Raw genomic sequence first — 13,889 nt, forward strand, 5'->3', positions numbered from 1 at the left:
TACAGTCTTGTTTCTTTACAAGATATAATGGTTGTGAAATGAACGGGTTCTCACTTTTAAGCAGTTGTCTACAGTCTGGGCCAGCAAGGCCTTCTCTGCTGGCTGAAACACTTATCAGAAGCACTGACTTTTAAAATTCATTAAAAATTCTATGTGATTGAAATTCTTTCAATTTCAGTTGAAATTCTAGTATTTGTTCCATGACATTGTATTAATTTATTCCCAGCAGTCTGTGATCTTCATTTAGTAGTGTGTCTCTTGGTTGCACTGTTTCCAGTATTGTGTGTGTAAAGATTCAGATTTACGGTAAGCTTCTGTTTGTTGCCATATCAATCTAATTTGCCGAGGGCCTTCAGAATCCACCATGAAACATACCATACACAGTTTTTTAACTGATCAGATTTTAGATTTGCCAAGCCAAGTTAGGCGCACAATGGCTGAATGAGGAAGACTAACAGAATCTCTGGTGAGTAGATGTATTTCATTTGAAAATTTAGTAGATAAATATTGATTCTGAACTGCTCCAGATGTTGTAGCGTAGATGAATTATTAGTTTACAGGCACCACTGCCGATCACCGATGGAAATTAGTTACTTACTGTTACTGGCAGTAATATAAGTCAGGCATTGGTGACTTATATACAGTATTTGGAGATAGAGATTTACTCATTACCAATGCAGTATTAGTACTGCAATTACTTCCACTGCTAGCATGGCATGCGCTTAACACAGGTGACCGTGGTTCAAAACTGTGCTGCGGACAATTTTTCTTATTTCTTTTATGATAACGGTCCTCACAGTGCCGCAAAAATTCTGGCTGCACTGTCCCACTGTGCAGCACCGTCCCCACTGAAGGCTCAGGTACCAAATGCACCGCCTGACACTGCTTTTAAGAGATACTGGACCAATATTTGGCATCGCATGCCAGAGAGTTTTTACGTCAAATGGTTTCGCCGTGTTGAATTACTGAGTGAAGTAATTATACTACTAACAAGACATGACCAAAAACCAGACACGGAAGCCGCCAACATTTGCTATAATATTAAGTATACCTGCAAATGCTGCACAATTGACAAATGATTGACACTGTCAGAGAGGTATGGTCAGGAAGGCTAAAGTCTCCTTTGCATTCCACAGGAGGCAAAAATGTCACAAAGCGATTGAGATTCTGTCGCAAGAGCTTATAAAACACACTTGCAAAGGAATCAGTAGTGCAGCTCAAAATGCCAAGCTAATCACATGAACCTTTGAATGCGCTAATCAAATATGATCCCTCTCCCTTCAGAGGCCTATAATCCCTCTTAGCGGCGGATGCAAGAAACGTGCCACCTGCTTCCAGTCACACGACTTTCGGCCCAAGTGGCCTTGTGACATCACGCTGCCCTTAATCCATTGAATAAATGCACAGCTTCACCTGGATCCCGCTGCTCACCACCATGGATAAAAAAATTCCACCGTCAATTTATCAAGCTCTTGATCTTTTGATTTGACAAACACCTGTTGACAAGTAGGTTTTGCACAAATCCATCAATGTCTACCTTCCACCCTGGTGGGTAAAGCTTGTTGGTTTGAAACATGAAGCAAATGCGCAAAAGAACTGGAATAAGTTTGTTTTAATCCCCAGCAGGAGGCACTAGTATGAAAGTCCATTTGAAAATTACATGACTGATGATTAACAATGAGGTCAAGTTGCTCAGTTAGTGCCCAAAAAAAAAAGGCACCATGTCACCTTTAGACCAAGTTAACTGGAGTGTTTGGGGGTGGATGTGTTTTAATCTTATCTATCTTACTGCAGTGACTGAGTCGAAATGAAACTTACTGATTGGACCTTTGATCTCAGCTGCATGTTTTTGGGATATCATTCAAAATCGATGTAACCCGACTGGTCCGCCTCGTCCAGCTCGTCGTCCAGCGCAGCCCTTTAAGGTGTCGGAGTGAGGTTTACTCATACAGCCTGCTGGCATCCATTACATAAACATGAACAAAGCTGAATGTGTTTTAAGTAATATACCATGGCACTCCATCCATCCATCCGTTTTCTATGCCGCTTATCCTCACTAGGGTCGTGGGTATGCTGGAGCCTATCCCAGCTGACTTCGGGCGAGAGGTGGGGTACACCCTGGACTGGTCGCCAGCCAATCGCAGGGCACATATACAGTAGACAACCATTCACACTCACATTCATACCTATGGACAATTTACAGTTGCCAATTAACCTAACATGTTTTTGGAATATGTACCCGGAGAAAACCCACGCATGCACGGGCAGATCATGCAAACTCCACACAGATACCCAACGGAGATTCAAACCCCAGATCTCCAGTACTTTTTAAGTGGCACTAATGCACTTTAAAAAGTGAATGCCAACTGCACCACAGAGAGCTTTTTTCAGCACAGCTACATCTGCTGGTTCTCGTGTGTCACTGCCCCCACTTGGTTCCAACGCAAGCAGACTGTAACTGCACAAAGTGAAAATAAATTCCACAATGGGTTGTTCTTTTGGCCCAGGTGCATCCCATTTACATGAGTTAGCAGAATTTAGGCTTAAGATCTAGAATCAGCAATCAGAAGACACCCCTTACTCATGAAGCACATCAGTCGTTCAATGCGCCATTAAGTTGTCTTTTGTCGTAGCCCATTTAGCGTAACAAATGTCACAATGCATTAGCTTTCAAACATACTTTGAACCCAGAGGATCAGCAGTGCCGGGAAAAAAAGTCATTAAATTTGCAGCCTTTCTTCAGAGCCCAACCGTCGGCTTACGGGAAGAGCGACAGCGTTGCATGACAGGAAGGTTTTACATCGGCACGTGTTCACTGTTTCTCCTTCATCTTGCAGATGAAGAATAGAGAGGGGTTATGGCACAAGATCTGAGATGCTTTTTGCAGCTGCGTACAGTGGTGGTTTACATTTATCTACCGTAGAGGACACACCTGCAGCATCTCAACTAATAACATTGCATTAAACATTGTACTAAATTGTACTAAAAATAGACAGTTAGAGCGAGCCCATTAACAGTGTTAGTTATAATTGTTTTTAAGACATTTTAATGACATATGTCAGGGTTGGTCATGTGTTGAGAACAAATTGTCCTTTTAGAAGTACTTTTTTTGTGTTAACAGTGACGCTGTGCACCACCTATAATCCATTTGTCAAATCTATTCCGGGCATTATTAGAGAATGGTGCACTGCGATTATCTTTGATTGCGTGTAGAATGTAGCGCACAGATTGACTTTTACTAACAGTTCTTGATTCATTTTTAGTAAACAAAACATTCTTGTTGCTTTCTGTTTCAACAGCCCTTCCCCCATTTGTACCTTTTGTCTCTGAGGGATCTGGTTTGTTGTTAGAAGCCCAGGAGCGGTGGGTCGGTGCCTGGCTGGCCTGCCCCCTCTCGTCTCCTCAAAGCTGCTGGCAGATGAAATATTTATGACTGTATGGCTTGAAAACCTCACATTCCATTTGAAGTGCTGCAGCTCCTCTGATGCTGCCCCCACTGATGGCAACTGCCTCTGCCATATTCATTTGAGCACTTTCCCTCTCAGCGGGGGTGCCAAACAAGGTGCGATGGTAGGACAGCATGCATGGCCTTAACAGTCCTTTTCACCAATCAAGGACAGATTCTCAATCAAGGACATATTTTTCATGACTGCATTATATTAGAGAAAATGATTGCGCTCTACTACATATGCAACACCCCATCCTTGGGGCAACAAAACGCCACTTGATGCTATAGAAATATAAGCCCTTTCAATATGCAGGTGTAAATAATGAAGTAGCTGCTTGGTGTGAAAAGATTTAAAGAGAATAAAACACTACAATGAATGGCTATTAGGACAATGTTTTTTTTTTAAACAGGGAGTCATGATAAGATCTTCATTTATAAACATGTGGGTGTCATCTTATGACACCTGGCCATCCTTCACCATTAACAGTTACTTGAACATATGTTTTCGCACAACAGCTCGGATTTTTATCGGAGAAATGTCTGGCACAAGGAAATAACACGTTTTCTCAGTTGCTGGCTAAATGTATCTAACACAATGGCATTATCACCCCCTGCTTGTTTGTACTGCAGACAAAACAGATTCATTTTGGCTTCCAATTTGCACAGAGATTACAGTATAAATTTGCTCCGGCAATCAGTATGAAAGTTCTACTCTTTGAAAAAAAAAATACACAGTAGAAGAATTTGTATTCCACAAATTGAACAAAGCCTGTTCTAATGCATGGAGTCACACTGGTTCCTAAGCAACAGGTCATTTCACAACACACGCAGCTTTGCAACAGGTTTCAAGACTACTGCGAGTCACATTAGACAACAACCTTGAACAAACAGCTCACAGCACCGCTCGCTTCTTGATGGAATTCACCAGGATAATTAGTGCGACACAATGAAGATGCATTCATCTTCAGTGCAAGGTCTTCAGCGCCACGTGAGACCAACATTCCCCAGCGCTCAGGTTGCCATGCTTTAATGGTTATTATGAAAAATACTCTGAAAGGCTCAGAAAATTGTGTTTCTCAGAATGTACTGTATACTAAGGTTTAATTCTTGCATGCCTTTTTTGCTTGAATACATTTTTTATGAGGACGAACAAATATTGTATGTGCAGCCGCTCAAGTTTCCGAAGAAATGTCAACAAACCTTTAAAATCAAGTTCACTAAAACACAGCATTATATTTTAGGGAGTACTATTTTGACATGGAAAATAGTATCTATTTCAATCATGTTTATGGCTGTACGTCAGTCAAGTGCAACTGTATTTCTCAAAGATTTTAAGAAATCAGTGCAAGACTTTTGCTAAACAAACACTTAACAGCTTTGTATTATAAAACATCTATCACAATGCAACCTGAAAGTAACAAAATGTTACCTCACAATCCGCTTTCAAGGCTTTACAGTAATAACTGGGGGTGTCTTAGAATAGTACTATTTGACCATTCAGAGCAGTCTGATATGGATCTTGCCGTCAAATCAAGATTGTACCATTCTGACTACATGGGGTTGGCCGCAGCTCCTTGATCACTTTGAACACTAGACCGTCAACATCGACAGACTAAATTGGCTCATAATGGCTACTAAAAAATCAACCAAGGAGGGGAAGCATTTTTAAAAGGTTAAAGATGACTGCAAAAAATGAAGTGCAACTTGTGTAAGCAGCTTCTTACATATCGTACGACAACAACCAACATGACCTATCATTTGAAACAGGTAAGGTTGTTCAGCCAATCATTTTGGATCCCGACTGAAATTTAATGCGAGAAATTAGGCTGCTAACAGCAATTGGTTGCTGATGTGTGATATTCCCACTTGCCCAGTTCAGTGTTCACAGTGTTCAGTGTTTTTTATTTGAGGTGGAAAAAGTCGCAAATGAGATATGTTCATTTGTCAGGATTGTCAGTAGCTCTGCTCTTAAAAAAAACACTATTAGTCTATTAGGTCTATTAGTCGACTATGGACAAAAGCTAACAAATCAGGTTCGACTATGAAAAAATCTTCAGTCGAAGACAGGCACGGTAATAACACCTCATGGTGATACCACATTGTTATACTAGCTTATCATTTGCCTATGTATTTAAAACTGGCAAAGAGTACATTTGGAATACAGGAATTGAACAAATGTATTGCAATTCATGTGAAACGGATGGGGGGTAGGATTAAATAAGCTTTGCTTCTTCGTACTCCTTTTTGGACATGTAGAACTGTGAATTGAATTATGTGATGTATTCCAATGTAACTTGTATGCATGTTTAAAATTAAACCATTACCTTAACTAGCGAGCAAGCAGCAGCCTCAAACTGTTCAACAGCGGACTCATGTGAGAGATGTAATGTTGGGGAGCAGAGGGTGACAGTACAGCAGCTTTTGGAGGTTATCTACAGCCTTGTAAGGGATCAATATCCATTGTCTGGAGGTATTTTGGATTCAGGGCAAGTGATGCTGACCAAAAAGAAATGACAAAGACCGCCATAAAGTTAACCACTTGAAAAAACACCACAGACTCATATCCAGTCATTTCTCTAAGATGCTGAAATAAGGGATTTGGCCAAAGACTGACAATGGCATATTTTTAGTAAGGCCTTTGTCTTGGGTAAATTTTATTTGATTATTCATTTTTATTTTGAGCTTCATTTTGAACTGAAAGCCTTCACATAATTTCACATCAGTTTTAAAATATTTTACCTAGCATAATGAATAATTGTAATTAATTATTGTGATTTCAATATTGATCAAAATAGTTGTGATTCATTTTGGCCATAATCGTGCAGCCCTAATTTGGGATGTCCCAATCCGATCTTCAGGATTGGGATCCGCTGCCGATCCGGTTGCCGTATAACGTTCGTAACTCTGGGCCACACTCCAACACGGTAGGTGCAGTAATTCGGCTCAAAGCAGGTGGCCACTCGACTCCCACCACCCGCAAGAAGAAAACGCAACACCACCATGCAGACATGTCCGCGGTGTACCGTGGTGAAGTTAGTTTCATGTTGGATGTTGGGTATTTGGCTCCGTAGGTACAGCAGACTGCTGTGTCACGGTGCGGAGGTGCCGCTCTAACCGCTGGTTGTTTATACTAGGGACCGTCAATAAGTTACTATTGCGTTGAAGAGAGTTTGTTAAAAAAACAAAAGTCATATATTCAAATCATACCACAAAATTGATCTATAATCAAGTCAAATGATTAGTCCTACCCTAAATGCATTTTGCACACCCATTTTTTTCCAATTTGAGCTTTTATTGGATGGACTTTTATTGTATTAGGGACCTGACTCAGAGGTTTGCTGGTCATGCTGTGTAATAAAAAAGTAAATTCAGCAATACCTTGGTTGCATTATTTTTTAATGCTTTCAAGAGCTATTTTAAGAACCATATTCAATTCCTCAAATTCAAGTTTGTTACCAAAAGCTTATTTAAAAAAAAAAAAAAAAAAGATCGGTACCGGATGGGATCGGCAACAAAACAAAAACAAAAAATCGGATTGGATGCCAAAAAATATGGATCGGGACATCCCTAGCCCTAATATGTTGCGTACAAAGACGTGTTTGGTACATGTCAGTGTATAAAGATAGATGTCAGGCAGTGGTGTTAAATCCCAGCAAGTATTGAGTTTGGTTTGGGATTTAATGGCGGGGAAAAGGGCTATATCTGCTAGTGTGCTGCTGAACAGCAACGCACCACTGGCTCACTCTCTGGGGACCAGACTAGTAAGTCATTTTGACCAGGGCGGGGAAAAAAACAGAAGCCAGAGAGCAGATATGGGATGTGGAGGTTTTCTCACTTTCTGGCTGCTGACCTCAAGCAATTACTTAAAGCAGAGGCTTTCTGGGATTCTTCCTGTCAATCAACTGCTCTCAGTCAATATAGCCGATGGAAATACAATCATTTTCTTTTGGATGTGAGTTACCCAAGAATGTATTTTATGAAAAAAGAAAAGCTATGTTGGCAAAAGGGATTAACAGCAGCCATAAATGGGACAATGAAGCATCGATCCCTGTCCACATAGCAACGATGCAATTTACTGCTTCGATCTTTTTGCATTAATAACAATCTAAATGAGGACAGGTGAACTTGAATCGGCTAGTGGTCTGTGCAACAACCACTCAGAGAGATGATACTGTTAGTTACTGCTTAATCAAAAGACTATTAGAGGGCCAAGACAAATCGATGCTAAAATCTATGCAATTACATTCTTGACTTGTTTAAAAGCACCATTTTGGTGTGATAAGGATAAAAAAAAACATGCTGCAGCAAAATAAAAATATGGAGGTGAGCATTTGCATTTCATTTTTTTAAAAACATGCTACTGTGTTGTGTGAATTGTTGAAATTTTATTTCTATTAAAAACTGCTATCTTTAAAGACAAAAAAAATTAGAAACACTATGAAAATGAAAGGCCAGAAAATATTTGTATCAATGTTGGATTTAATTTGTTTTTTTCGCATTGAACGTTGGGCTTTAAATCAAACAGCTGAAGGCATGTGGTGACCAAATTCTGCAACCTTTCGAAAAAGGAGTCTTCCAGTGCTCGGTGGCTCTGTTCCTGAGAGACAAGCAGGTAAGAGGGGCTTTTTTAGCATAATAAATGTTGTTAAATGATATTATCAACTGAGAGAAAGCATTTAATTCAAGACGCTATTTGATATTGTTTTGCAAAAAAAAAAACATACCTATCAAACAAATACATCTTGCTTCAGAAACAAATACATCATGTTTTACACATACAGAGGAACATATTTCTTCAATTACAAATATATCCTTCAAGTATACAAAAAATATCCTTCAAGTAAACAAAAAATATGTTTCAAGTGTACAAAAACTATTCAAGTACAAAAAACAATTATACAACTACAAAAAACTGCCACCTGACTACTGTCACAATCTGCTCTCACGTGTTTTTTGTCACTATTTTACCACTGTCACGTAGTTTTGGTCACGAATCTTTCGCCTTGCAGTTCCACACACAAAAGCACCGTGTTTTACACACGGAAGCCAGTAAATTTTCTGAGAACCGGCCTGTAATTTGCACACCACAACAGCAGGTGCCGTTGTTGATTCAATTTAAGGCCGCCGGGCCGATTTTAATAAATGTTCACATGCAACGCTCTATAGTACGTATTTGGGGCATGGTCGCAACGGTGACCATACGCAAAAACCACACTGAGTTTGTTTGTGAATCGTTGGGCATGAGTAAAACATGTTTTGTGTGTTTGTGAGGTTTTGCCATAATTTTAACTCCACACAATCCGCTTAGCTGTGATCTCCACACCTCTGACGGGACTTCACCTTTGGGGCCCCCGAGGTACCACTATATCCTTCCACCTCCCATTGACTCACCGCGTACGTACGTGCTAATGACAATCTGTCACCATTCTAATTACGGTAGGTCAGTTACTTGGCCACATGCAAAAGAGGGCCAAGCGGCTCCCTGAGCTCAAAGAGATGATCACACGTGTTGAAAAAGTGTCTGTAATGAAAGCAAAAAGGGTGATAACAGACCAGAAGGGATGTATTCTATCCCTAGTAACTTATACCACGCCCCATGGGGGATCCCTTACTTGATTATTGTGTAACCACACTTGGAAATATGAGTCACTTGCACTGTGCATGTGATGGATATTGCAAGAATCAATGTGATGATGTCACTGTGGCAGCAGGAGGAATCACAAATGCAGATACGGTGGAACCTCGGTTTTTGACATTAATCTGTTCCAAAAGGTAACGTACGAAAAACAAAGACATGTTTTTCCATAGGAAATAGCATAAATCCAATCCAGACACGCAGAAATATTGAACAAAAAACTATTTATAGGGAATAATTCTATTTTTCAATGCAGAAAACAATGCAAAATACATATAAATGAACATTCAACATGACTTTTACTTGAACTGAAGACTCTTATTGGTGAGAGGGTTGGTGGGGTTTTGCAACAAAATGTACACGTACAATGTATAATAAATAAATATATAATAAAGATGAATAATGGATTCCCTGGCCAGAATCTGTCTATAGTGTCCCAACTTTAAAGGAGCAACCATCCATTTTCCACAGAAAAACCAACATGTGCATGCTTTGTTTTGGCACTGTTTAGCCATACATTTAGCACGACAGTGTGTGAATACCGAGACATTCTTGGCAAAAATATTTGTCAAAAAACGAATCCTACAAAAAACGAACGTACAAAAACCAAGGCACTACTAAAAAGGCACACTAAAAAAATGTAAACCCTAGCAATTAACTGGCATACAGCTATCTTCGATGTGTAAAATGACACAAAATGACACTAAAAGCAGAACTAACATGAACAATACAGCAGCCACCAGTTTAAGCACTGCCTATCTTTTTAAACTTGTGCACGTCACTTTACTAGCACCTGATTTATGGCGGCTGGCATCCCCCCTACGGCGTCAGATGAAACCAGGTCTTTGTTCACGTGCTGACATGCGGAGAGCAGCCTTTTGCTAATGGAGTGATCTTTGCGGGGGACCTCTGCAGTGTGACAGCACCAGTGTCTCAATGGGATTTAACCACCATGTTCAGAGAACACACACATTCCCATCCGCTTAGCCATTTGTGACAAAGTGACTTTTACAAATGACCACTTCCCAATCTTCAAAGATACCGCAGCAATTGACAGTATTTACTGTAACACGAGTGGTGGGATTTTTTGCGTTAGAGATTTTTTTTTTTTTTAAACTCCCTCTCTGTACAAATATGTTTCCTCACAAGGTGCCAATGGCCTTACATATACCTTTTCTTGAAATGACAAAAAAGTAAAAAATGAAAAAAATTAAGCATTTTATGTGTCCAAGACAAAATTCAGACAGGTGACCAGGTTCAAACTAAAGCTGAAAACAAATAATGTAAGACTCACAATTAATGCCATTAGATTACTGCTGTATATATTGCTTTCAACAAAAACATACGGTACATATGTTTGTACATACTCCATTTCAAAATGATATAAAATAAGTTTTATTACTGTTGTGCACTCCTATTTATTTTCAGACAAAACATAACGTTAAAATAATCATTTTTAAACACCATTCCACAGCCATTTAAACCCCCTCTCCAGCGACCATAGTGCTCGACAGCTATCTGCACATCCATTTATCTATCCATTTTCTATACCGCTTGTCCTCGTTAGGGTCACGGGTAAGCTGTAACCTATCCCAGCTGACATTGGGCGAGAAGCGGGGTACACTCTGGACTAGTCAGTAGCCAATCGCAGAACTATTTGAATATAAAATACTTTTTTTGCTGTATGTAAGAGGATATGGCACGCTGCTGCTGATAACCCGGACTAGCCCTTGATTCATTTTATAATTCATTTATAAATCTCGCGTCAAGGACAGCACACATCCACAACACTCATTATTCACACTCCTACCATCAGGCAGACGCTACAGGAGTTTGAAGTCCAGGACCACAAGACTGGCAAACAGCTTTTACCCACAGGCCATCAGGCTTCTCAACGAAGCACTCACACACGCCGCACGCAACACACGCACACACTCATAGCACTTTATTTATTTATTTATTTGTATTAATGTCTCTTCTGTTGTTGTTGCTTAATTTATTGGTATATATGTTTATGTTTCTTATGTTCTTATTCTTTCTTGTGTTTTCTTTCTTTTCTTGGGAGAATGAACAGAATAAGATTTTCATTGCATAGTATAACTGCTGTTTTACCATGCACTTGACAATAAAACTCTCTTGAATCTTGAATCTTGAATTATTCATCAGAACCAATGATACGCTTATTGACCAGGAGAAAGTTTATGAAGTGGGCCCAATTCTAATACAACAAAAGACGCGCACAGTGACCAGAAACAATGTTTTTCATGCAATTCTACATGCAGTGGTCTCTCCAATGCAGTCATGATGCTTGCAATGTGTCCTTGGGTGTCAAACCCAGCCGACATCTTGCATGGCAGCATTGCAACCCTGTGTGTGTCTGAATGAGAGCTAAAGTGCCTCCTGTGAATAACACATCATGCAAGCAATGTGTAAATGCACATTATAAGCACACACACACACACACACACACACACGTGCGAATATGCAATCGTACAAGCTCATCAATTGCTGCCCTCGATTAGCTCTTTGGGGACAATTTGGCAAATCTCCCATTTTAATAGCAATTACATTTGATGTGCTGGATTGAAATTTCATCTCATAATTAAAAACGTGGAGATGTGAGACATGCAAATCCACCATCCGTCTTGCATGTTGCTTTGAGAGAGAAATTTGAATTCATCTCACATTTTGGTAGCTTTATATCTTCATACTGGGAAACAAACCGTTGCTTGGTGCAATCACAACAAAATGAATAGATTACAGAGTACAAAACCAACAGCGATATTGATTTCTTGAAGAATACAATCTTTATAAAGGTGTTATCAATATCAATGAACCTTCCAACCTTCAGCTCTATAGGTCACAAGATAAGGTGGAACATCCAAAATTTAACAACTCAATAAGTTACTGTGCAACATGACCCATAGTACATCTGCGCACGACCCTGGAAAGCCTTTAAATGTACGTTTACTGGACCACCCAAACAACACGCACACAAGCAGAATTGGAGAGGGATAGGATATCATCTATCACACTGACATACAACATCTTAAATAAAACAGTATTAAACACACAAAGCACAAAGATGAAAATACACACATAAAGTAAATGTTAAATCTATCAAATACAACAGATTCCTTTTGTAAGGTGCATCAGAGCATGAAGAGATTTTATTACCGTGTACAGAATAAAAAGGTGTTTTCTAATAATAAACACCTGATGATACATGATGTTCGTGACAAACACACCAGCCCTGATGTCATTTAAGATAAACAGATTGTTCAAATCAAATTATATTCCTAGGAGGGTGCAGCGCATTGGCCGAAGTATTGTCCATGAAGTGCTTGTATAAATATTAGACAACGCGGCCCTGCCCCACATGCTATAAATTCACAGATCAATGTGATCACAAGCACTCTAATATCTACCAGGGAGATTTGTACTTGTCACCAGCTCCTTGCAAACAACGTCTCATTTTCAGAGCTCATAAAAGAGGGAATATATCTTTTGCCACAACAGCAGCAATACATCAAAGCAGAAACAGACAAGATATGACTGAAATTGATTTTCTGTTCTCGCTGTTCTCGAACGCTTAAGAACAATCAACCCTAACTGTCTTAACATGAATATGATGGAACCTCCAAGGTTGAACACAATTTAGAACAATTTAGAAGCTATGGCTTTATTTATAGAGTGACCATGGAACAGAACTAATGATAATATACAAAAAAGTTGTTTGTTTGGGGTGTTATTCATTCATTCATTCATTCATTCATTCATTCATTCATTCATTTTCTATACCGCATAATATATACAGTAATATCCATCCACTCATCTTCTACCGCTTATCCGAGATCAGGTCGCGGGTTTCTAAATGCACATAAATGATGCATGAAAGGGATAAATGAACATTTAAAGTTACACTACCTTCCTGTTTTGTCATGACTTATTTGAATTCAATTCAATTCAACAGTGTTTTTCACCTTCTTTATTAAAATGCTGGGACTTGAAACTTTTTTTTGGGCTCCATTTTTGGGTTATTTAGGTAAGAAACACAATTGAATTCAAGAAATAACTCATGGCAAAACAGGACGGCGGTATCCATGTGGTGCTTCGTTGCCACGTGTCTTTGGGAACAGCTTCATGAAGAATCACGTCTTCACTGAAGGTAGGCCTGTCATGATCATACATTTTGCTGGACAATAATTGTCGATAATCAATATTATTGACAAAGTTTTTTGAGACCATTTTTTCATTTATTATATGGCATAATAATAATGCAAATACATCATATCAAAAGCAATCAACTTTAATTTCTCAAGAGTATTTAACATTGTAACTGGAATGTCAAGAGCTTTTAAATAAAATTGCAGATGCAGTTGTAAAAGCTTTATTAATGTAAGCTATTTTTATGACACTCTTATTTTATTACCACTATTAGACAGGATGTGTGCTGCTCTTATTTTGAAGGCCGGAAGTGTGAAGTGATGTTTTGACTATGGCTAAGTGAGAGTTTATTTTGCATTTTGTCTGCTAATTCTTTTACAAAACAGTCAATAAAACAAAAAAATTGTGCATTTTTAAACGTGTGCTCCATGGTACTCTGGGTTACATCTTGGTTAACAATTTTAATCATGTTTGGCCAATGTTTTTCATTTCCAATCAATTATTTCATCACTGCCATCTTGAAATTGCTTTCTAAATGAGAATAGGAATACAATTGGCTGACCCAGTTCGGCTTCAATGAAAGCTGCCAATGGTGCTAAACAATCCTTTCATGTCAGCTCCAATCTACATGGCTTTCCA

Source organism: Dunckerocampus dactyliophorus, chromosome 5, assembly GCF_027744805.1.
Source record: "Dunckerocampus dactyliophorus isolate RoL2022-P2 chromosome 5, RoL_Ddac_1.1, whole genome shotgun sequence".
Lineage (NCBI taxonomy): Eukaryota > Metazoa > Chordata > Actinopteri > Syngnathiformes > Syngnathidae > Dunckerocampus > Dunckerocampus dactyliophorus.